At 33.0% G+C, this 27006-nt stretch overlaps 1 protein-coding gene across 2 annotated transcripts in view; it reads right to left on the bottom strand.

Moving 5' to 3' along the window:
* LOC121530354 overlaps nucleotides 1-25640 on the bottom strand; it is a 114680-nt gene extending 89040 nt beyond the window's left edge. The window contains exon 1 of one of the 2 annotated variants that reach the window (XM_041819315.1): nucleotides 23914-25640. The gene's annotated coding sequence lies outside the window, so the exon portion shown is untranslated. The remainder of the gene's footprint in view (nucleotides 1-23913) is intronic. The other variant, XM_041819314.1, reaches the window with a different exon arrangement.
* Nucleotides 25641-27006: the final 1366 nt, after the last annotated feature.

Below are 27006 nucleotides of genomic sequence, written 5' to 3'. Positions count from 1 at the left end.
GACCTCACTTCGGATGTATTTGGGAAGCAGGTGTTAAATCCGTTTAATATAATTTAAAACGGGTAATTGGGGATAATATTTTGACATATGAAAAAATGGCAACTCTGTTATGTCAAATAGAAGCAGTGCTGAATTCAAGACCCTTGTATACTACGGGGGATGATATTGAAAATAATGAAGTTCTAACACCAGGCCACTTTTTAATAGGTAGACCGCCATTAGATGTATTTGAGTCAATTAAAGAGAATGAGAAGATTGGTAACCTCGATAGGTGGAAACTGATTCAAAAAATGAAGAGAGATTTTTGGATGAAGTGGAAGGACGAATATCTTTACACACTGCAGCAGAGATATAAATGGAAAAAGGGAGTTCCAAATATAGAAAAAGGACAGGTTGTGCTCTTAAAAGATGAAAATTGTCACCCAGCCAGATGGCCAATGGGAAAAGTAGAGGAGGTTCACAAGGGCAAAGATGATAAAGTTCGAGTTGTAAAAGTTAAGACCCAAGAAGCTTCATTTACAAGACCTATAACAAAAATTTGTCCTCTAGAGGATGTTATAGAAAAGGCAGTTGAAAACAAAAAGAGAGTTTCACCCAGATTTTCGAAATTAAATACCGTATTGGTAATGCTATTGCTTACATTGTTCTGTCAAGCCTCACAAGCAGCAACAATGAAAGGCGAGAATAAATCATTTAGCATTCAAAATATAAATAAGACGGCTGCCATTTATTTAGATCCACTAGGAGATGTAGAAATTATAAGCGCATCATGGAATCTGGTGATTTACTACAATATGGATGCCTATTTTCACGTAATTAGAAAAATTGATGTGCTGATACAGAAAATGAGAATTGTTTGCGGTAAGCTTCATAGTTTCGAGGATCAATGCAATATCGTGTTGGATAATATGCAAAATCAGATAATAGAACTAAAAGAAAATAATAATCTATTTATGATGCAAAAGAGATCAAGAAGCAAACGAGCTCCTTTCGAATTCATGGGTTCATTATATCACATTTTATATGGGATAATGGATGAAGATGATAGGAAGCAGCTAGAAGAAAACATAAAAAATCTATTAGACAATCAGCACAATTTACAGGAATTAGTCCAAAAACAAACTTCAGTGGTAGATTCCACTACAAATTTGTTAAAGAAAATGACTGAAGATATTAACGATAATTTTAGGTCTATGCATACAAGGATTGAAAATATGACAGAAGTCCTAAAAGAAAGTTAGTATGCTTATAAGGAGTCGATTAATATCTTTATGATAACAAAACAACTAAACTCATTGATTGAAGAAAGTGAAAGGGTGCAGGCAGCGATCATAAGTCTGTTAATTGACATTAATAATGGTAGATTAAACACAAACATCCTTAAGCCAAATCAATTACAGAATGAGATATTCAAAATTCAAAGTAGTCTTTCCGAAACATTAGTTCTTCCAGGGAAAAGGACAGGTACTGAGCTTAAGGAGATCTATACGCTATTGACTGCTAGGGGATTATTTGTCGAAAATAAATTAATTATAAATGCTAAAATTCCTCTGTTTAGTAGACATCCATCTAAGCTGTTTAGAATTATTCCTTTGCCAATACAGAATGAGGACCAAATGATTATGGTTCACATTACTTCGAAATATTTAATTTATAATTTTGAAATAGATTCTTATCATATAATGTCTGAATCAACGTTAAGCCAGTGTCAAAGATGGCAGCAAAATAAGAGAATTTGCCAGGGAAGTTGGCCTTGGAATTCTGCGAATGACAATTCTTATGAAGTACAACCACTTAAGTTCCAAATATAGAAAAAGGACAGGTTGTGCCCTTAAAAGATGAAAATTGTCACCCAGCCAGATGGCCAATGGGAAAAGAAGAGGAGGTTCACAAGGGCAAAGATGATAAAGTTCGAGTTGTAAAAGTTAAGACCCAAGAAGCTTCATTTACAAGACCTATAACAAAAATTTGTCCTCTAGTTGGTGTAAAACAAGTAGAGGATGTTATAGAAAAGGCAGTTGAAAACAAAAAGAGAGTTTCACCCAGATTTTCGAAATTAAGTACCGTATTGGTAATGCTATTGCTTACATTGTTCTGTCAAGCCTCACAAGCAGCAACAATGAAAAGCGAGAATAAATCATTTAACATTCAAAATATAAATAAGACGGCTGCCATTTATTTAGATCCACAAGGAGATGTAGAAATTATAAGCGCTTCATGGAATCTGGTGATTTACTACAATATGGATGCCTATTTTCACGTAATTAGAAAAATTGATGTGCTGATACAGAAAATGAGAATTGTTTGCGGTAAGCTTCATAGTTTCGATGATCAATGCAATATCGTGTTTGATAATATGCAAAATCAGATAATAGAACTAAAAGAAAATAATAATCTATTTATGATTCAAAAGAGATCAAGAAGCAAACGAGCTCCTTTCGATTTCATGGGTTCATTATATCACATGTTATATGGGATAATGGATGAAGATGATAAGAATCAGCTAGAAGAAAACATGAAAAATCTATTAGACAATCAGCACAATTTACAGGAATTAGTCCAAAAACAAACTTCAGTGGTAGATTCCACTACAAATTTGTTAAAGAAAACGACTGAAGATATTAACAATAATTTTAGGTCTATGCATACAAGGATTGAAAATATGACAGAAGTCCTAAAAGAAAGTTACTATGCTTATAAGGAGTCGATTAATTGCTTTATGATAACAAAACAACTAAACTCATTGATTGAAGAAAGTGAAAGGGTGCAGGCAGCGATCATAGGTCTGTTAATTGACATTATTCATGGTAGACTAAACACAAACATCCTTAAACCAAATCAATTACAGAATGAGATATTCAAAATTCAAAGTAGTCTTTCCGAAACATTAGTTCTTCCAGGGAAAAGGACAGGTACTGAGCTTAAGGAGATCTATACGCTATTGACTGCTAGGGGATTATTTATCGAAAATAAATTAATTATAAATGCTAAAATTCCTCTGTTTAGTAGACATCCATCTAAGCTGTTTAGAATTATTCCTTTGCCAATACAGAATGAGGACCAAATGATTATGGTCCACATTACTTCGAAATATTTAATTTATAATTTTGAAATAGATTCTTATCATATAATGTCTGAATCAACGTTAAGCCAGTGTCAAAGATGGCAGCAAAATAAGAGAATTTGCCAGGGAAGTTGGCCTTGGAATTCTGCGAATGACAATTCTTGTGAAGTACAACCACTTAAGTTCCAAATATAGAAAAAGGACAGGATGTGCTCTTAAAAGATGAAAATTGTCACCCAGCCAGATGGCCAATGGAAAAAGTAGAGGAGGTTCACAAGTGCAAAGATGATAAAGTTCGAGTTGTAAAAGTTAAGACCCAAGAAGCTTCATTTACAAGACCTATAACAAAAATTTGTCCTCTAGTTGGTGTAAAACAAGTAGAGGATGTTATAGAAAAGGCAGTTGAAAACAAAAAGAGAGTTTCACCCAGATTTTCGAAATTAAGTACCGTATTGGTAATGCTATTGCTTACATTGTTCTGTCAAGCCTCACAAGCAGCAACAATGAAAGCCGAGAATAAATCATTTAGCATTCAAAATATAAATAAGACGGCTGCCATTTATTTAGATCCACAAGGAGATGTAGAAATTATAAGCGCTTCATGGAATCTGGTGATTTACTACAATATGGATGCCTATTTTCACGTAATTAGAAAAATTGATGTGCTGATACAGAAAATGAGAATTGTTTGCGGTAAGCTTCATAGTTTCGAGGATCAATGCAATATCGTGTTGGATAATATGCAAAATCAGATAATAGAACTAAAAGAAAATAATAATCTATTTATGATGCAAAAGAGATCAAGAAGCAAACGAGCTAATGGATGAAGATGATAAGAATCAGCTAGAAGAAAACATGAAAAATCTATTAGACAATCAGCACAATTTACAGGAATTAGTCCAAAAACAAACTTCAGTGGTAGATTCCACTACAAATTTGTTAAAGAAAACGACTGAAGATATTAACAATAATTTTAGGTCTATGCATACAAGGATTGAAAATATGACAGAAGTCCTAAAAGAAAGTTACTATGCTTATAAGGAGTCGATTAATTTCTTTATGATAACAAAACAACTAAACTCATTGATTGAAGAAAGTGAAAGGGTGCAGGCAGCGATCATAGGTCTGTTAATTGACATTAATCATGGTAGACTAAACACAAACATCCTTAAACCAAATCAATTACAGAATGAGATATTCAAAATTCAAAGTAGTCTTTCCGAAACATTAGTTCTTCCAGGGAAAAGGACAGGTACTGAGCTTAAGGAGATCTATACGCTATTGACTGCTAGGGGATTATTTATCGAAAATAAATTAATTATAAATGCTAAAATTCCTCTGTTTAGTAGACATCCATCTAAGCTGTTTAGAATTATTCCTTTGCCAATACAGAATGAGGACCAAATGATTATGGTTCACATTACTTCGAAATATTTAATTTATAATTTTGAAATAGATTCTTATCATATAATGTCTGAATCAACGTTAAGCCAGTGTCAAAGATGGCAGCAAAATAAGAGAATTTGCCAGGGAAGTTGGCCTTAGAATTCTGCGAATCACAATTCTTGTGAAGTACAATCACTTAAGACAAATAGAGTTTCAAACTGTATATTCAAAACAGTGATAGATTCTTCTTCTTATTGGTCAGAGCTAGAAAAGAAAAGTAGTGGGCTGTTTAAGGTTCCTTTTAATTCCAAGATACGACTACAGTGTACGAATGAAGAAATTCAGTTACTCGATTTACCCACGCAAGGAATTCTAAGTATTGCACCAGATTGTACTGCTAGAACAGATGATAGGATTTTGATTGCCCATCATAATATTCAATCCGAAAGTGAAGAGGTATTATCATCATCGTATGTAGGAGATATCAGTCAAATTCCAAAGGTTGTTTGGGATCCATTGAAATTGAACTCTATTAATCATACTGTTGAGATTGTACGCCTAGATAAGGAAAGTAAATATTTAAAAGAAAATCATATTAAATTAAAAGATTTGCATTTTCATCACATTTCCGGACATGCTTCTTTAGGACTAGGATTAATAATAATAATATTCATGGTCATATATGGCATAAGAAAATGTGCTACAAGGCAAAGATTGCAAGCTATTACTTTCGCCATTGCAAGGTGTCGAATAATAAGTTAAAGCAATAAAATAAATATATCGAATAAAAGAAAATACAGTTCACTAATTTTATGATTGCATTGTTAACGTAAAGAGTTTACAACTTAATATCCTGTACACCTCACCTTGTCGGCCCTTGGCAGAATGTTCAAAAAGAACACTAATTGTCATAAATTTAAGATTTTACGAGCTCTGTTCATGTCAATATGTAAATCTATCTAGAGCCGTAAATAATGATCTGTAACAAAAAACCTACAAGGGTGCAGCGCCGAACAGTTGTAATCTTAAGTACAGGCCACTTGAGCCTGACAATAAATATAGTTCTCACGCTGTACAAAGGGTCGCCTTGCGGGGGACCGTTGATAAGGCTCCCACTCAGGCAAACAATTGTGGTCTCTGCGTAAACCGTAGATAAGTATATTATAAGAATTTCATGTTAGCTACGTAAGCGAAGACTTAGAAAAATAAAATCAGTTTTTATACAGAACTCAACGGTGAAAGTTCTTTTCCTGGTTATAGGATTCCTTTCAACACCACTTAAATTGCTCAGAATCAGTTACTCAAAGGCCTCAGAACAACATTAAAAGTCTCGGTGCTTTATTGTGACTATCTTCGTCATTTTCGTCGGTGTTTAAAAATTATAAACAATTTTTACAAATAGTATACATATATATATATATATACAAATACATTTCAAATATTATAACTTAAAAACTACATCGTTTAAATCAAGAATGGAGTCTACAATTGCATGTGATTTGTGTGCTATGGTTGTGAAGATGTGTGAGTTTAGTGATCACTATGCCAAGTGTTCCAAGCCTCGGAATGCCTTCGAGGTTTTAATGGCAAGTTCTAAAGTAAGATGTGACTTGTGCTACGTATAGTATAGTCCCTAAGTATAAATTTGGCGAGCACTATAAGAATTGTGAAGGACCCCAAAATGCATTCAGCATTTTAATAAACAAGAAGGATAATGAAGGAAAACATCAGGAACCAGCTATTGTTCGAGACGATATTCCCTCAACATCAGCAAATGCCCTCAAGCGGATAAGAATGGATGAGGGTAAGGAAACAAATAGTCCTACAAAAAAGCTTACGATTTCGGGAAATACACAAGAGCAAAAAAGAGAAATTTTATGTCATACTTGTGGTATCCAGTATCTTGAGTCAAGGGACCGTCAGCATATGCTAACCGATTACCATAAGAATGCTTCGGTCCGAGAAGATGTAAATTATAAAAATATTTCACAAATTGTGAGTAACTCCAAGTTTCCTGTAATAACATATACAATTAAATGTCCCAACGAAAATGTAATTGACTTAAATGATTTTTATCAATTTCGTCAATCAAATCTACTTAAAATAATTGAGGATTGCATGTCAGAATATAGAGCAATCAAACTCTCGTTAAGAGTGTACGGGACTTATATGAAACAAATAGATGACGGAGAAACCGTTGAAACCAGGAAACACTTTGGAACGGCGTATAGATCGGTATATCAAGTTGAAAATATTACTGTAGAATTAAATGCCGCAATAGAATCTCTAATAACATCGAGCAGTGAGTTCCAGGAAAAGGATTCTGGTTGGGCTATCAAGAACTTTGATTATTTTGAAGCCACTATAGTTAAACTAGAAAACATTCCTGCAAGCGGTTTCATACCAGCTCCGAATAGCATAAGATCGCGAAATGCGATAATAAATATTCAAAACACAGACGTATTTTCTTTTAAGTGGGCAATTTTAGCATTTCTAGCTAACAAGCGATTTCAGAATGCTACTTTTGCAACGCCACAACAAAAGAAATATTCACGGGAGAAATTAACGAAACCCGCAAACTACCACATAAATATCAATGCAGAAGTCATTGTTTATGAAGAATTGAGACTGGATTTTTCAGGAATTGAGTTTCCAATTAACAAAGGAATAAGTCAGTTCGAGAAAAAATAAAGATTTTAGCATCAATGTGTATGAAATTGATAATGACGGTAAAAAAATTGTGGGACCCACAGTTAAAACTCAAGAGATTCTACCAAACCACGTAAATATATTAGGAATTAATAACCGTCAAAAAAAGATTATGCGGCTCACAGCATTCAAAATCGCACGCAGGAAAATATTTTTGTGATAACTGCCTGCAGTTTTATACAACAACGAACGCTACCCACAATAAGCTTGAATGTGGAAAAGTGGCTTCGTACTATCCTGAACCGAATACGACCACTTCTTTCAATGGATATCATAAGAAGCTATCACCTCCAGTAGTTATATAAGCAGACATAGAGGCGGTCCTTGAAAACTATGAGATCTGCTTAAATAATTCGGCTACTTCAGCAACAACAAAGGTGCAAAAACATTCAGCGTGTGCGGTATCCTTCTACATTGCACACAAATATGATCCAACTCTGAATGAGTTATGGACATATGAAGGAAAATTAAAAAAATGATGTTAATAAATTTTGAAATAATTTAAATTTTATAAAATTACAGGTGAAGATTGCATTAAGCAATTTTGTTAAACTCTCAAAAAAAGGACTTTGAGTTTATTTTACAAATATTGGGCCACAGCAAAAAGTCCCAGTACATATCCAATCGATGACTTTGACCAAGAAGAAAGTTGCTGTGCCTGTGAAAAGGTAATTAACGATGGCGACCTAGACAAACACTTCGACCAATATTCTGGGAAATACGTAGGTCCTATTCATAAGAACTGTAAGCCTAAATATATATTAAGCGATCCATTTTTTCCTGTAGTTTTTCATAATTTATCTAAGTATGATATACATTTATTTATTACTGAATTGGAAGGAGATTTAAACCCCATTCCTTGTAATAAAGAATTGTACATAGGTCTTACACAAACTATAAAACTAAATGCATTAAATAGATATAAAATTAGGTATATAGATTCAGTACGGTTTCTAAATTCTAGCTTGGAAAAATTATCAAGCTATATGGAAGATAGGGATTTTAAAATTCTCGCAACAAAATTTTAAGGAGAAAAATTCAGACAAATGCGTAGGAAGGGTATATTTCCTCATGATTACTTGAATAGCTGTGAAAAGTTTAACGAAACCCAGCTTCCTAACATTGATAGTTTTTATAATTGTAGTCTTGAAGATTATAGTTTTGCACAGAAAGTTTGAGACACATTTAATTGTAATACTATAAGGGATTACTTAAAGCTTTACTTAGAAAGTGACGTTTTAATTTTAGCCGATGTCTGTGAAAACTTTCAAAATATTTGTCGTAGAATTTATAAGTTTGACCCAATAAACTATGTAACTGCTCCCTCAATATCATGGGACGTAATGTTAAAGTTTACCAACGTACACTTAAAATTAATAAGTGATGGTGATATGTATAACTTTTTAAAAAGAGCTGTAAGAGGGGGCTTAGCTCAATGCAGTCAGAGAATTTCCATAGCAAATAATAAGTACTTAAATAACATTGATCCTAGCAAACGAAATAATTTCTTAAGTTACATTGACGCAAATAATTTATATGGATGGGCTATGAGACAGCCCTTACCACTTTCAGGGTTTAAATTTTTAACTAGGGAAGAAATCGCATTAATTGACTATAAAAATATATTATCTGATGGTGATGTAGGATATATGTTAGAAGTTGACCTAATACCCTCCTAATCAACATGACTCTCATAATTATTTGCCTTTTTGTCCTGAAAATAAAGTTCCCCCAGGATGCAAGCAGGCCAAACTGATAGCAGACTTAACAAACAAAAGTGGGTACATAATTAATTTAAAACAGCTTCAGCTTTGTTTACAGCATGGTTTGATTTTGCGAAAAATTCATAGGATTTTGTCATTTACACAATCATGCTGGTTAAAACTAATCTACTAATCAAAGAAAATTAGCACGAAATGACTTCGAAAAAAATTTTTATAAGTTAATGAATAATGCCGTATACGGAAAAACTATGGAAAATGTTGAAAAGCGTCGTAAAGTAGTTCTAGTAAAACATTATGAGTCTAGACAAAATTCTCCAGGCTTTAGGCAACGTATAGCTAGAAATGATTTCCATAGCGTTGAGTTATTTGGAACCGATTTAGCGGCAATTGAATCGACACCATCACAAATAATGTATTATAAGCCAATATACATAGGAGTAGCAGTTTTAGAATTATCAAAGTGGCTTATGTATGAATTTTATTACAACTTTCTATTAGTTAAAAGTCCATCTACGAAAATAATATATATGGATACAGACTCCTTTATTTTGTCATCGGAGGATGATTTCTATGAGACTATAAAAGCAAATCCCGATCGCTTTGATACCTCAAATTATAAGTTAGAAAATAAATACCAAATAATTCAGGCCAATAATAGAGAACAAGGAAAAATGAAGGATGAACATGCTGGTGATGTTATGACTTCTTTTGCTGGTCTTAAAGCTAAGGCATATTCTTGTGTAGTTGCAAAGGATAAAAATAAAACAGAATCTGTTCAAAAAATTAAAGGAGTTAAAAAATCTGTTATTAAAAAACTAAGTCATACTGATTATATTAAATGTATAAAATATAAAAAGCATTTGATGGAGCACAGCGTGTAATTCGTAGTAGATCACATACTTTGTATACAGAAATTATGAACAAAATAAGTCTTAATTATAAGGATGATAAGAGATATATTTTACCAGATAATTGAACATATTATAAATAGTGATCAAGATAATAATCTATTGTAAAGTAAATATGTAAATATGTAAATAGATTTTGTATTATTAAAACTTTATTTTAAGAAAAATATGTGAATAAATAAATGTTCAACAATATATCAAATTGCGTTTTATTATTTAAGAATTTTATTTACAGGAATCCACGAGTTGTGGCTAGACTCGAATCCGCTCCACTTAACGAATACTTGATTATTTTTTCTTTGAAGTATTTTTTCTACCAGGAATGTATTCTTATCTTTAACTTTTTGTAGTTTCTGTTCATAAAATGACCCATCAATAGAGTTGCCTCTGTAATCTTGAATCTCATATGTTACTGGATATGTAGACTTAACTTTTATAACTTTAAAAACCTCCGTTGTCCAATTGGGTTCATACCCCTTCATAAATGCTCCCTTATATTTACTTATTCGAACAAAATCATCTACAGAAAATTTATGTTTTGGAAAAACTTTAGGGAAATTATACACCGTTTTTAAAATGAACTCCTCATTTTTAATGCAAACATCAGCAGGGTTCATTTTAATGGTTCGGTGATATGAATGATTGTACTGGTTTACAAGATATTTATAATTTGCTTGCATACTAAACATTTTCCACATGCGATTTTTTAATGTTCGATTAAAACGCTCGCATATTAAAGCCTTAAGATGTGTGAAAGTGTGATAATGATTTATATTAAATGTGCTCCTTAATGTTTTAAATGTTGAATTAAAGAATTCTTTTCCTTGATCTGACTGAATATTCTTTGGTTTACTTCACAGCTTCAGCGTATGCATACTTTGAGAATGTGTCAATAACAGTCAATAAATATCTATACCCTCTATTTTCTTTCCTAAAGGGTATCATTTCAACTAAATCAATTTGCCATGTATCATAAATCCCCTTCTGAACAAATTTACGACGCAAAAAGTTTTTGCGTGCCGGTTTGTGAATTTCATCAACAACTTGTTGTTTACTCATTTTAAGTTGCTGATTTATTTTATTTTGTATTATTTTTTGTTTGATAGTGATATTTGCTTAGTTAATATGGACTGCTGATATAGAAGTACATCTCTTTTTAATTCGTTACGCATCTTTTTCGAAATTTCAAAACATAATCTTGTTAAATCTATTTGTACATCTTTACCGAAAGAACCCTCTAAATCAGCTAACTGAATGTCATACTTTTGTAATGACACACACTTATGAATAATATGATTATAGTAAAGATATACCACTTGTTGTCGTAATATTGAATTCCAACATAAGAAGTCTTAGTAAGGATCTCCAGGACTCAGAGTCAAACTCAATTTTGTTACCATACTGATTAATTACAAAAACATACTGATTATCAGATTTCCTAAATCTAAAATTACATTTCATAGATGACATGCAGGGGATATCAATAATTGTGTCAGGCATCAAGAAGTCATACTGGTCCAGTTTCAACTGAATATATTCCTTATATGTGAGAAGTTGCATCCATTCGTCTTTATCAAATCCAACATAATTACTTTTACTTTGCTGCATCCAGATCATAGGCAAAAAAATTTTTGAAGTGGATAAACCACATTTCAACTTTAAATTATGTACAACATAGTATTCGAATCCAAAAATGACCTCATGGTCCTGTTTCTTTCGTGAAATTTTATATCTTTTCGGTACACACATGTCTATTTGGTTAGAGCACTTTATTTTAACTAAAACTTTATTATAATCTGTCCGGTATATAATGTAGACACTGTAGATCGTAATTCAAGCGTTATTGTTGATTTTCAATATTTATTTGGAAACAACAAACAAGTTTTTGTCAAGGAGCTTGCATTCATGCCAGCAGGAACGGTTATACCAAATTTCTTTCATTTCAATCCGCCATTCAACATAAAAGAGTTGGATAAGGAAACTCTTAAGCAGCAACATTTAAATCAACCAAATATAAATGGTTTGGAATGGTCCGCTAGAGTTATACCATATACAGCCCTAGAAGAAATTCTCTCCCCACTCAATAAGTATAGTTCAATTATTGTTCGTGGTGAAATTAAAAAAAAAATTTTATCAAAGTATTTGTCAGCGACCATAATCGATATAGATAGCGGAAGAAGCTTAATCCAACTACCCAATTTTTTCACCAATTGTAAAATACATAAGACAAAATTTCCTATACTGTGTTCCCTAAAAAATTTGTTTAAGCTATTTGTAATATTGGAAAACTCAAATTATGAAGTATATTGTAATACTATAACGTATGTCTAACCTTCAGTAATAAATAAATAGTTGAGCCTACAAGTTGTCTTATACAATGGAGTCTTCCAAGGGTTTGTTTGATAATGATCCGCTCAAAATGGGATACACACAACTGATTTATTGTAATTATTGTAGATCTGATACTCACTTCGAGAAAAACTGCTCTAAAAAACGCGATCAGGAAAAACATAAATAAACCTAATATAGTTTAAGGATAAGATAAAATATCTATTTCAAATATAATAAAAAATAAAAATAAATAAAATGTTTACGCAGTTTATACATCCCTTTACAATGTTTATCTGCGGACCATCAGGATCAGGAAAAACCACTTTTTTGGAAAACTTAATAATAAAGAAGAATGATTTGCTAAATACTTCAATAAATCGAATTATTTGGTGTTATGGAGCGGAGAGTGCTAAGCCAAACTTTAATAATGTTGAGTACTATAAATGTGTTCCTGATGTATCTGAAAACGAAACTAATGAACCCATTCTTTTAATATTGGATGACTTGATGATGGGGGCTTTTAATAAAAATGTATGTGAGCTCTTTACAAAAGGATCACATCATAGGAATTTATCCGTAATAGTTTTAACTCAAAATATATTCCATAAGTCATCGCATACCCGATACATATCATTAAACACAAAATATAGTGTGATGTTTCAAAACCCTCGTGATAAACTACAATTTCAATGTTTAGCAAGACAAATTTATCCTGAAAATCCAACTGAGTTATTTAGAATATATAAGGAAGTAACGGAACAACCACACGGATATTTACTCATTGATCTTACTCAAGGAATCAACGACCTTTTAAGATTTAGAACGGATTTTTTCAATTCCGAATATACCGTGTGCTTTTCAGACGAAAATGGTTTACAAAAAGAATCTAAATCGCCTGAAAGCGAACAAACATTTATTGTATGTGCTCAAAAAGGCCAACAATAAATTTCGAAAGGCAATTATAAGTAATAGTGATAGTAACCTCGTAAAAACATTAGTAGAGATTGTTTTAAACACATTACAAGGCAATCATAAAGTTACAAAATCACATTTAAATGCTCTTAAAAAGTATAAAAATGCATTGCGATATCTCTAATGTCCAAAGCGTACCCTAAGCTCTAAGAGAAAAGTTCTTATTTCGAAGGGTGTTTTCCTACCTATTTTAATTAGTTCTTTGCTTTCCGGAATTTTTGGAAACATTTTAAAAGATGATTAAAAATAAACATAACTTAAGCAAAGTAGTTTTAATGCATCCCAACGCATACCAAAAACTGGCAAACAATGACCGGGGTAGTGAACTAATAGATATAAAATTTGAATAACAATAAAATAAGTGATTATGACAAATGGATAAAAATACGGCAAGAATTACCAAACAAAAAACGTAATAAATCACTTAACTTTCGAAATATTGATTCAAAATCAACCCCTATATCTAGCAGAATTAATGAAACTCAAATATTAGATTGGAATGATGCAAAACCGAATACTTCAGAATCAATAATAAAATATGAAGAAAAATTACGAAAAATGAAGTCCTTACGAATTTAACAACTGATAGTGATGAAGGAGAACTTAAGACCGATGAACGGACCACGTTGTTAAACGATAAGCGAAAATTAAGTGAGACTTCTTTTTTAGACGATAAAGAAGATATTAAAAGAAAAGCAGTGACAAAATTGAAACTTAATGATCAACAACGTAAATTAAGGGTAAAGCTGAAAAATATAAAATAGATTCAAATCCATTTCAAGATTTCAAATATGTGTCTGGACTTGAAAAGTTAATAAGATCGGTTCGTGCTAAAAACCAAATAGGAAAAAACAAAATCAATTGGATTTCTTATCAATAGTGCTTAAATAATAAAAATGGGGAATTTAGATGAAATGTTTATCACATTGCTCAGTAATGACTCATTGAATGTATATCCTGATAACGTAAAGTGTGTATTTACAAACATTGTAAATATCCCACAAGACATGAACGATGTTTGGGAAGTTGGTATTATAGACATGTATCTCAATAATTATATTAATAAAACTTCCAATAAAGAAATTCCAATACGTGAAGAAACGGAATTTGTTAGCTTAGTAAATGCTGAAACATTTAGATATAAAAATGTAAGCGTTGATTCAAAAACACCTGAAAATGGGTTTATTTTTATTTATACCGACATAATGAAACCTAGATCTGTAGGCTGTAAAAACCTCGTCGTCTTCGAGTAATGTATTATAATGGAAAAGGAAAAATATTCAATTTAAAAATATTAAATATTATCCTTTGGATATATAGTCACCAAATGAAATCTCAATACTAATTACTGATTCAAACGGATATAAGGTTCCATTTGAAACGTCAACAGTTCCGATTTTTGTTACTCTACATTTCAGAAAAACAAGGACGTTGTAAAGTCTATAAATAATACGGGCTTAAAAATTATTTACTCATAATAAAAACAGTCATCATGGTGAAATCTTATCACGAATATTATTTAAACCAATGTGGTGGCGGTTTAAGCAATATTGGAAGTCTTTATGTATCACCACGAATAGTTCAACAAGGTCGAGGAATCGGGAACTTTTTTAGCGATCTTTTTAATTATATCGAACCGAGTTTTCTTTCGGGTATAACTGCTATAAAAAGTCAGGCTGCTGCTACTGGAAATGCTGTAATCAATGAAATCGGAAGAAAGCTCTTAAGAAATATCCTGCAAAAACAGAGCAAAATTGCTTTGAAAAATTTATCAGATAAAGCAATTGATAAAATAACCCGATTCCAAAACGGGGAAGGAAAAAGAAATAAAAAGCGAGGCACCAGAAAAAAACGACATCATTTAACATTCAAGCAACAGCGTAAACAAACCAAACCGCATCATAAACGAAAAAGAACTATAAGAAAATTAAATATTAGCGACATTTTTTCTAAGACAAAATTAGTATCCATATCGAATGCATGAAGAGTGAACTGGATTTGTTTGCACCACATCACACGCAAAGTTCCATTATAAGAACTAAAGATGTTTCATATAACCCAATTGCTTCTTTAGACGGAGCATCATCAATAGAATTTGTCTGTTTAGGAAATGGTAAAACATATCGAGACATATCAAGTGTTTATTTACGAATTGTTGTGCAACTTAGAAAAAGTGATAGCACAGGCATTGTAGGAAACGATGTCGGTGTAGTGAACAATATCTTACACTCTATATTTAGAAGTTCCTCAGTTTATTTAAATAATATATTAGTATCGCAGAGTGATAATAATTATCGTTATAGATCGTATTTGCAAACAGTTTTAAACTATGGAAGTGATGCTTCAGAAAGTCACTTAGCCTCCCAAGGATATTTCCCGAATTTTGGACGAATAACGGCAGGCGAATATGTTTATCCAGATACCAATCTGAAGCTTAAAAATTTATTTCAAAATAGTACTAAGGTGGAACTTTTCGGAAAAATCCACGGCGATATATTTAATCAACCAAATCTGCTAGTAAATAATGTTGATTTAAGAATTAATTTTAATATTGAAAAGACTGCATTTTATTTAATGGAAACTAGTACTGAGTCAAATTTAAAGATACTGGAAGCTCAACTTTTCATGAATCATATAACAGTTAACCCAAGCATTTTATTGGCTCACCATCGAGTTTTACACAGCTACCCAATTGTCTAGCCTTATGAATGGTTAAAAACCGTTCATACTCAGGAAACCGTGGCTTAGATCCATTTCATTTTGAACATTTTAAAATACAACGATTTAACTTATTGGTGAATGAATCCTTCTCAAGCTCTTGAGTTTTATTACTCGAATGGTGAAAATGCTCAGAGCTCACGGGGCTATAATATGCTATTCAGATCTAGTGGGATAAAACATTATGATCGTGGTCTGCAAATTACAAAGGAAATGTTTGACACAAACAATTTTATATTGGCTTTTGACCTAACTGCCGATCGTTCAAATTCGAGTGTTCGTGCGAATTTAATAACCCAAGGAACTATACGAATCGAAGTAAGATTCTCAGAACCACTTACTGAAGCAGTTACTTGTCTGGTGTACTGCGAATACGATTCCATGATTGATATTGATAAGCATAGAAACATACGATTACTCCTTTAACATGAATACATTACAAATTAAATATTTGCTATCAAAGCATGCAAAAACACGATTGATTTTTAAAGGAGTTTTCTCTTCGAACCAGTTACCTGAAACTATAAAATAGTATCCGGCTCTTATTATTGCGAATACCGATCCATCAGATAAACCTGGAACTCATTGGATTGCCTTCTATTTTGATAGCCCTAAGTCAGCTGAATTTTTCGATTCATATGGTCAATATCCACAGAAAAAGGAATTCATAACATTTTTAAGATCAAACGCCCATAAATATTTTTTTAATAAACAACAACTACAAGGATATTTTTCTAACACCTGTGGTCATTATTGTACGTTGTTCGGACTTTTTAAATGTAGAAATAAATCACTTAAGTCCTTCCTGAAAAATTTCAAGAAAAACGACTTTACTTATAATGATAAACAAATACTTAAAATGTTTAAGAAAAATTTCAAAAAGTTAAATAAAATTTTTTTTTATTATAAGTTGAGTTTATTTAATGTTTCTGAACGATCTCTGGTTTAACTTATAATATTTAAGCATAATATTAAGGGCCTCGTCTTCTAATATCAGCAGCATATGACACTGACATGTGTCTGGTCCAGATGTAGCATCTTCATCACTCGAAGGACAAAGTTTGTAGTGGAATCCAAACTTTGAATGTATTAACTCCTTTTCCGCTAAGTCCTCAAGGGTGGCTTTTAAATATTCAAGCCTCCTGATGTGTTGCTCGAATAACATGTCTTCAAACTGCATCAAGAAGACTTCAATTTGCTTAGCGTGCATTTTTGTAAGAAATATCCTCATTTCCTTATTGGCTAAATAAAGGCATATTTTAGTTCCATAAGGTGTTTTCCTTAATTTGCATCCTGTGATCTTATAATCAAACCCAATACATGGATCTTCAATTTTCGTATAACCAATAACAGGTTTTGATTCATTTAGGGTCTCTAAGAAATCCTATGAGGAATAAGTAGATTAGGAAGGATTATATACATAAAGAAGTGTTTACGTATATACCATTTTTGATTGGTTAGATATTGGAGTCGTGGTGTTCTAGTCACTAGTCGTTGAATACTAATTTGTTACATGAATTACATGGTCTTTTATACATGAAAGAATATATCTATTTCACTCTTTCATGTACGAAATGTATGTTTGTATGTATGTACATACATGTTTGTATGTTTTAAGACGAACACACAAATATTAGAAATCTAATCTTAAGAGAACATACATTAAAACACTATCCTGTCCGTCATCTATAAGTTGTTGATATTTTGTCTGTGGTTCATTTTCAATTATCTCATTAAAAATGTGATCATCATTTGGAAACAGGCTAGGCTCAGACTCCTCCAAATCAAACGTTTGAGCACACTGCATATTCTTATATTGCTCTTCGCTTTGTTCAAGCTGAATAAGTTTTCTTAGAACTTCCTGGGTATCCTTACCCATAGGAAAGTCTTCAAAGCCTAAAGAATCCAATTCTGATGGAATGGTTTGAGTTGACGATGAGGGTGGTTCAAATACTTCTCGTAGGTATCGGTCCACGGTGACTTCATCGTCGAGATCCAATGCGCAGTCCGGCTCAGAATCTTTAATACTTTCCACATCGGAGTCCTGGTCCAAAGTAATGTATATCTGAGGCCTTTGAGTAACTGATTCTGAGCAATTTGAGTTGTCATTTATATAGTCTCTAGACTATGTTCACCTAATGCTAACAATAGGGAGTGCATACAGGTTTGTTTTACTCCTAGAACCAATCGTATTGGTTTTGAGTATACATAGGAGCCCCGGACGCCAGTCATATGGTATTGAAGGATACGGAAGACAAGGATGGCGAACAAATTAGCGGATGATGATAATGAGGCCTGAGAGTTCAGTGAAAGTTAATATCGGTGTGTGCGGAAGACTGGTCAGGAAAATGACAAGTGTAATAAATATTCCATTTAGTGGTGTTTACGGACAGCGGGATAGTTCGTGCACAATCTCCGTGTAAGAAAGATTTTCCCTTTCTATGTTCACTTGATAAGAACGATGCCCAATGGTTCCACGAATGTAAATACAGGTGTGTGGGAAATAACGGTCAGAACACCATCAATTGCAATAAATATTTATTTTAAGACTTAAAAGATATCGGAAACGGTCATGCACAATCGTTATGAAATAAACATTTTACCTTTATATATATATTTACTTGTAACCATATTGTCAGCACTTGCATTCGATCGTGAACCAATTTAAAATTTCTAGCCGTAATCTGAAAGTAGCTAGAACATAGGACATAGGCTGATTATAATACATCAGTCTTACATTTAGTTGACTTGATTTTAAAATTTTAAATACTTGTATTCTCGAATACTCGGTATGTATGTGTGCGCCTGAGTCAGGTATTCTATAAGATCCTCCCTCCATTGGTTTTCTGGAAGACGTGACCCTTTGCTATCTCTTGGATGAGTCCACCTGAGAACTCACCCCTACCCTCAAGTGTGCGCTCAGGTCTGCTTGTGCGTGGAGGTGCGAACTCACCCCAACCCTCAAGTGTGTGCTGATATCTGCTTGTGCGCGGAGGTGTGAAAATTTATTTTTAAGCGTTCCGTCTAAGGGACAAATTTTAGCAATGGGTCTTATGATAAACCCTTCTGGCATCTTTATCTGAACTACTCCGGACCTTATCATCATTCCCCTTATGGATCTTTTCCACCTTCCCTAAAGGCCATCTTGCTGGATGACAATTCTTATCCTTCAATAATACAATTTGTCCCTCTTCTACATTAGAACTTTCCCTTTTCCATTTGTTTCTTTGCTGAAGTGTATGTAAATACTCATTTTTCCATTTTCCCCAGAAATCTTTTTTCATTTTTTGGATAAGTCTCCACATATCCAAATTTCCGATTCTTTCGTCTTTCGTTTTTTCGACGATTTCTAAGGGAGGTTTTCCAATCAAAAAATGACCTGGTGTTAAGAACTCTTCTTGGTCCATTTCATTAACTATTGTGTATTGAATTTAAGCATGCTTCTATTTGACATAAAAGCGTAGACATTTCTTCGTATGTCAAACTAGTATGGCCGATTACTCTTTTTAAATGGTATTTCATTGATTTAACCCCAGCTTTCCAAATACCTACGAAGTGAGGTCCTGCCGGGGAAATAAAATACCAATCAATCCTATCCTTTTCCAGCTGCGCAGCAATCATTATATTTTCTTGGATTGCATTTAACAAGTCCTGATCTAATTTTCTTGCAGCTCCTACAAATTTAGTTCCGTTATATGAATAGATATTGGCACATTTCCCTCGTCTAGCAATGAATCTTCTGAGTGCTGCTAAAAATGCATCCAAAGTTAGATCACTCACCATTTCTAAATGTATGGCCATACAAACAAATACGGCAACGTATCCCTTAAATGTTTTTTGTCCTCGAGTTTTCGAACATTTAACAAAATAACAACCTGCGTAATCTATTCCAGTATTTAAAAATGGAAATGACATCGTAACTCTACATTTTGGCAAATTGCCCATTATTTGCTGATCTGTATTTTGCCCATACCTTGCACACTTTACACAAGCTCTCAAATATTTTTTCAGCGAATTCTTCAAACCGAAAATCCAATATTTTCTTTGAATATAATTTCGCAATAGGTTTATTCCTCCATGCAATCTTCCTCCTACCCTAAGTGTTCCATCCTTATCCAGAAAGGAATTCAAAGACAATATTTTATTATTTGTTTTAATTTCTTTGTTTGTTTTTAGGCACTTTATCTCTTGACTGAATTCATATTTCTGTTGTTTTTTAATAACATTCTTTCCAGCTATTTTCAACTCCTTTACTGTGAGATAGGATGGATACAATTCATTCTTGGTTTTTATTTGAATGAAACTGTTTATGTATGCTGATACTCGTATAAGTTTTTCTATACTGGAATACCTTTTTTATTAATTTGTAAATAGGATCATTTGTTTCGTCAGTTAATACTGAATTTATTTGTACCGATTCCTCAATTGGTTGTTGCCCCGGCCAAAGTTCCTTTGGGTCAGATAGCCATTTCGGACCTTTCCACCAAAGATCACAATCAGTCAACTGGCTAGAATTAATTCCCCTAGATGCTAAATCTTCTGACTTTACATGATTCCATTCAGCATTTGCCAATTTACGAATGTCATCCGTTCGTCGTCTGATAAATTTAATTTTACTTTGCCCATTGTTAATCCATGCTAGAGTAATAGTCGAATCACTCCATGCATAGATCTCTAAGGTATTGTCAAGAGATCCTTTTATTCTTTGGATTAATTTACTGAGCAAATGAGCTGCGCACAGCTCTAGTATCGGAATTGTCTTTCTTTTTTTTATTGGGTTGACTCTACTTTTGCTTGCTATTATATTTACTTTATTTCCTACTTTGGCATACACTACTGCAGCATATGCCTTTTCGGAGGCGTCAGCAAATCCATGAATCTGTATAATAGAATCATTACTTGAATTTATCCATCTTGGGATTTGAATATTTTCTAAGAACAATACATTTTAAATTGATCCCATTCACTTTTATTTAACCAAAGTTTTTGAATAAAAAGTTTTCCTACAATAGTAACTGGTGCCAACCATCCTAATGGATCGTATATTTTTGATAGTGTTGATAACACTACCCTTTTATTAGTGACTTTGGATTCCGTGCAATTTACATTAAATTTCAACAAATCATTTTAAGGTTCCCATTTTAATCCCAAAGTTTTTACACTTTCATTTTCTACAATACTGAGTACCTTATTATCACCTGTGTCCTCCACAGTTGACAATATTTCAAAATTATTGGAAATCCATTTCCTCTAATTAAATCCCACTTTTTGTAGCCCCTGGGAAATTAATTTGATCAACTTATTTGCTTCATCTATCGAATCAGCTCCTGTCATTAGGTCATCCATATAGAAATCATTCCTAATTATTTCACTTACAATTTATCTGCAATATCTACTAAAACTCTTGTAGCTAGATATGGGGCAGATGCAGTACCGTAAGTAACTGTTGTTAATTTATAATTTTTTATTTTTTGATCTGGAGTATTTCCCCATAAAATATATTGATATTTTTGGTCATTTTCATTTATTTATATGTGACGGTACATTTTTTTTCAATGTCCGCTGATACCACAAATTCCCATTTTCTCCATTTAATTATAATATCAAAAATATCCTTCAGAACTCGTGGCCCAACCCACATAATGTCATTCAAACTTTTTTTGTTAGTAGTTTTTGCTGAAGCATCAAAAACTACCCTTACTTTGGTTGTAAGACTTGAATCACTGCCTGGTGCGGTAAGAAATACTTTCCTTCATCTTGCACTTCAACCATGTGTCCTAAATCCATATATTCATTCATGAATTTAGTATAGTCAAACTTTAATTTTTCATTTTTATTTAATTTCTTTTCCAGATTCATGTAACGTGCCATCGCTTGTTTTCTTAATTCTCCTAAGGTGACATCTTGTTTAAAAGGAATTGATACTATGTATCGCCCATCTGAGTCTATTTTTGTTGTTTTTGTGAAATTATTTTCACAAAACTCAGATTCGATATCATTTTTGTCTTCTTCCTCTAATTCCCAATATCGATCTAACTCATTTATTTGAATCGTTGTTGCTACGATTTTTTTGTTTCCTTTGAACTTTTTACATCCTGAAACAATCCACCCGAAAGCATTTTTTTGCCCAAGAAGCCCGTTTATTTTCACAGCTTTTCACAGTTTGTATGATGTGAGTTTATAAATCTGCTCCGACAATTAGATCAATACGACCTGCTTTATCAAATTTGGGGTCAGCTAAATTAAAGTCCTCCCATTTTTCTTTGTCAACATTAACTGTGCTGACTGGAAGAGCCTTCATAAGTTTGGGAAGTATTAATGCTTCAATTTTTAACGTTTTTTGAGAATTTTTGGTTTTAATTTCAATTATAGCTTTGTGCTTGGATATGCACTATCCTGTGGATGAAACTCCACTGACCTCTGTTTGAGATCTAATTCTGTTCAACTTCAAAATCTGCGCTGATTCTTCAGTAATAATTGTGCTTTGTGACCCACTGTCAATCAAGGCTCTAAAATTTTCAAAATGTCCTTGAGAGGATTTTATTTGAATATTTGCAGTAGCCAATAATGCCTGCTCCGACGTCACACATGTATTCACCTTTTCACTATTTTGTTTAAAATTTATATGTAGCATGCTATGGTGATTTCTCTTGCACAGCGAACTCGTTACTTCGCTAGTGCATTTTTTTATTACATGGGTATCTTAGACATTTAAAACACAAGAAAGCTTTCTTAACTTTTTCCATCCTTTCTGATGGATTTAACGCTTTAGATTTATGACAATAAAATATTGTGTGACCCACACCTTTGCAAATGGGACAACTGTTTGTGAACAATTCTTTTGAATTGTTACTAAATATTTTTTTAACAGGTTTTTCATCCTGAAGTGAGCTTAGCGAACTTAGTCGTTGCTCTAAAAATTGTGATGTTGGACAATAATTGAATTTCCTTTGCTTTTTGACATGGCTCTCGTATAATTGTAGAGCTTCTTTATTAAATTTTTTAATTACTATATGTGCAAAGATTATATCCACTTCATCGGATATTTGTGCCTTTAATTTTATCAAGTGAATTGACCCGTTTATCGTGTCAATGAACACTTTCAATTGCTTTCCTGAGTCAATATTTAAACATTGAAGCTCAAGAGGGCGATTCAATTGGTTGGAAAATATTTTCCGTTTATTTTCGTACCGCTTGGTCAACAATTCTCAAGCGGCCTCGTAATTATCCCCTGATCCCAACAATAAGTGAGAAACCACATTACGGGCTTCTCCCTTAAGAGATATCTTTAAATAATTAAATTTTAAGGTAGGATTTGGTCCTCTCTTAAATGTATGAGCTCAGTAAATAACTCATAAAATAAGTCCCAATCTTTGGAGTCTCCAGAGAATGTGTGTACTTGTATTTTGAGTAGAGTCGGCAACTCGTCAATTTTTTGACTTGTGCTTTCAACCTTACTAGACACATTTATAATTTTTTCTTCATATTATTCGTGACAGTGATAATGTCAAATTCTAGTTCATCTAGAATATCGTCAAACCCCCTAGCTGTGACATCAGTCATTTCGACTTCTTTTAATGAAACAACCTTCTTCCAGTAAAAATCCAATTTATCGATCCTAATCTCAAATGAATTTACACTATTTTCCTTAATGTCGTCAAAGGTTTCTTTTAAATATTTATTTAATTGGTCTATCGCCCTTTCCAGTCTGCTCGAGCTACCTACTTCATTTTTTTTAACATCCTTGCTGCTACCTGTGCCTGAGTCTATCTTGATTTTATCTGTCTTGTCTAAAGTTTCGACTATGCGTGCTTCTATTTTTTCAAAACCTAGCATCATCTGTTCATAGTGTCTATATTTGAAGTAATCGTAATCGATTACTCCCATTTTTAAAAGAGCCGAGTGATTGTTTATACTCTTGGCTCTAAGTGCGTCAAAGGTTCTCATATATTCGAATGTCAAGCTCGGGAGTTCAAGTAACTCCTTACTGCTCAACGTGATTTCTACTTGCCTTTTAATAAGGGCAATCGTTAGAGCGTACAACATGTATGTTTAATTTAACTTAATTTAGTATATTAAAAAAACCTTAAAATTCACTTACCTGCTTACGCTGCCGTGTGGCTGTAGTTGTCGTTGCTGTCGCCGATAAGTTGCTGCAGTAGTTGTTGTAGTCTCTGGCGTTGCTGCTTCTGCTGATGTTGTTGCTGCTTCTGCTGATGTTGTTGCTGCTTCTGCTGATGCTGTTGCTGCCGCTCACACGTTACTGCTGTAGTCGTTGTAGTTGGTGGCTTTAGATGTCTTCAACTTTTTTTTTTTTAAGTTTGTTATATGTTGATTTTTAATATTATTATTATTTTTGTATATCCTTTTGGCATTATTTTTTCTTTTTTCTTGATCTTCTCTGTAAGCTCACGGAACTGTCACAACTGGGATTTAATGTCGGTAGGATTTTTTCTTTTTACTTTCACTTGTCACCACTTTTTCGATGTTTATGGCCTCGAATACGCCCAATAATTTATCACCGATTTCGATGTTTATGGTTTCGAAATAACGCCAAATATTTATTTGCATGATAGCAAATTTTATTAAAAAATTTTATATTTTTCACAATTTTTTTTTTTTAACAAAGAATAAATTTTTTGTTTTTAATAATTGTGTAAATTTATTAAGCAATAAAGATTCTTGTCTATCCTTATGCTTTATTAATTTATGCTCTGATTCTTACCGGGGAAATCTAGAGCCAATTATTTTTGCAACCTGTAGCTTTTTAAGTGTTACCACTTAGCAGGACCGTTCTTTTTCTCTGAGTCTCTTACCAATGGTGTGGGAGAACGTCAGAGTTGCGAAGGACCAAAATGAAAAGAAGGTTTAAATAAAAACAATCTTCATTCGTTGAGTTCTATTGCAAAACTGATTTTATTTTTAATAAAACCTAGCTTAGGTAGCTAACATGTGAATCGACAAATGTTCTTATCTTTAGACCCACGGATCGGCACATCCCCGATCGTGGGAAACGGTTCTAAGTGCGATAAAAGATATCTCTGCTACCCCGATAGCACTTATCTTTTAACATAGTGCGACCGCTCGCAGGAGGTCATATTACATGTCAAGTGTTTTCGATACCGCGTTGTATCAGGCTCAAGTGGGCGCTGCCAGGCCGCAGTTTTTTGGTACAGATACAGATTTTATTACCTAAACATCCGCAGCCTTTACATATCTAATATAAACATAGTCGTGTTCGTCTGAACACATTGGTTTGAATTTGTCTTTCTTAATAATAAAAATTATAATAATTCGTGTTCTTATGAACATTCTACCAAAGGCCCGGCAAGCTTGACATTTAGTTAACAATATATTTTATTTTCGACATTTGTGCAAACAATGATTAAGTGGTCGGTACATTTTTTATAATTTTTAACATATTTATATATATATATCATTTACTTAATTATTTGCCATTAAATTCCTGGCAACAGGCCGGCGAATGTTATGGCTTCTAATCTTTGCCTAATCAAACATTTTTTTTACAAAATATATTATCAAAATTGCCATAACTATCAATGAAAGTATAAGACCAGCGTGTCCGGAAATATGATGGAAATGCAAATCTTTCAATTGTGAATGATTTTCTTTCAGATCTTTAATTTCTTTCCTTAATTTATTAATTTCAATTGTATTTTTTAATGGGGTTAGTTTCAACGGATCCCACATAATATTAGGAACTTTACTTACATCTCCTATGTATGGTGTTGACAGAATCTGTTCACTTTCCGATTGAATATTATGATGTGCTATTAAAATGTTGTCATCCGTTCTTGCAGTACAATACGAGAGCGAGTACATTGCACCCTTATTTTGGTATTAAGCGAATCCTTAAACAACCAACTACTTTTCTTTTCCAATTCTACCCAGTAACTTGTGGAACCAACTATGGTTTTATATACGCAATTCGAAGCTCTATTTGGTTTTAACGGTTGAACCTCACATGCGTTGTCATTCGCGGAGTTCCAGGGCCAATTTCCTTTGCATATCCTTTTACCTTGTTACCATTTTTGACATTGATTTAATTCACTCATTAAATGATATGAATCGATTTCAAAATGCCTACTAAACAAAGGAACCTTTGCACTGATGATTAATTAATTCTCTATAAATTATCCCCTCGCTGTCAATAAACTATATACCTCCTTAAGTTCCGTTCCTGACCTCTTCCCTGGAAGTATTAGATTTTCCGACAGATTTTCGTGAATTTTGGCAATTTCACTTTTAAGCTGATTTGACCTAAGGATATTTGTATTCAGCCTACCATGATTAATATCTATTAAAAGGTTTATACCCCTGATTCGACTTTCTCACCTTCTTCAATCAATGATTGAAGCTGTTTGGTTACCATAAAGAATTTTATCGATTTTTTGTACACATAGTAATTCTCCTTAAGAACTTCTGCCATGTTCTCGATTCTTAATTGCATACTCCTAAAATTGGCGTTAACGTCCTCGGTTGTTCTTTTTAATAAATTAGTAGTTGAATCAACAATTGAAGTTTGCTTTTGAACCAATTTATCTATGTTCCTCTGATTGTCTAATAAGTTCTTCATATTTTCTTCAAATTGTTCCCTGTCATTTTCATCCATTATACCGAATAAAATATGATACAATGAACCCATAAACTCGAAAGGAGCACGCTTGGTTCTGGATCTCGGTTGCATCATGAATAATTTATTATTCTCTTCTAGTTCTAATATCTGATTTTGCATATTATTCAAAACTAGATGGCATTGGTCTTCAAAGCTATGAAGTTTGTCACAAACTTTTCTCATTGCCCTTATCAGAGCTTTTCCTTTTGAAATCATCTTGAAATATGCATCCATGTTATAATAAATTACTAAATTCCACAATTTCCACATCTCCTAGTGGATCTTAATATATTGCCGGAGTACTATTTATTTTTTGTACATCAAACACATTCTTTTTGGGTTTTATAGCTGAAGCACTGGATACCTGACAAACTAAAGCAATAAAAGTCAATATCACTATGCTATCTAGTTTAGATAACCTATGGGAAACTCTTTTTTTATGGCTTACGGTCGGAGTTGTGGTTGCATCCTCAGCTTGTTGTACACCAATTAAAGGTCAAATCTTGCCAATCGGCCTCGTCAATGATGCTTCTGAGGTTTTTACTTTGACAACCCTAA

The sequence above is a fragment of the Drosophila eugracilis genome, unplaced genomic scaffold (genome assembly GCF_018153835.1).
Source record: "Drosophila eugracilis isolate 14026-0451.02 unplaced genomic scaffold, ASM1815383v1 contig_567, whole genome shotgun sequence".
NCBI lineage: Eukaryota > Metazoa > Arthropoda > Insecta > Diptera > Drosophilidae > Drosophila > Drosophila eugracilis.
This window is presented reverse-complemented; position numbering and strand designations above follow the sequence as displayed.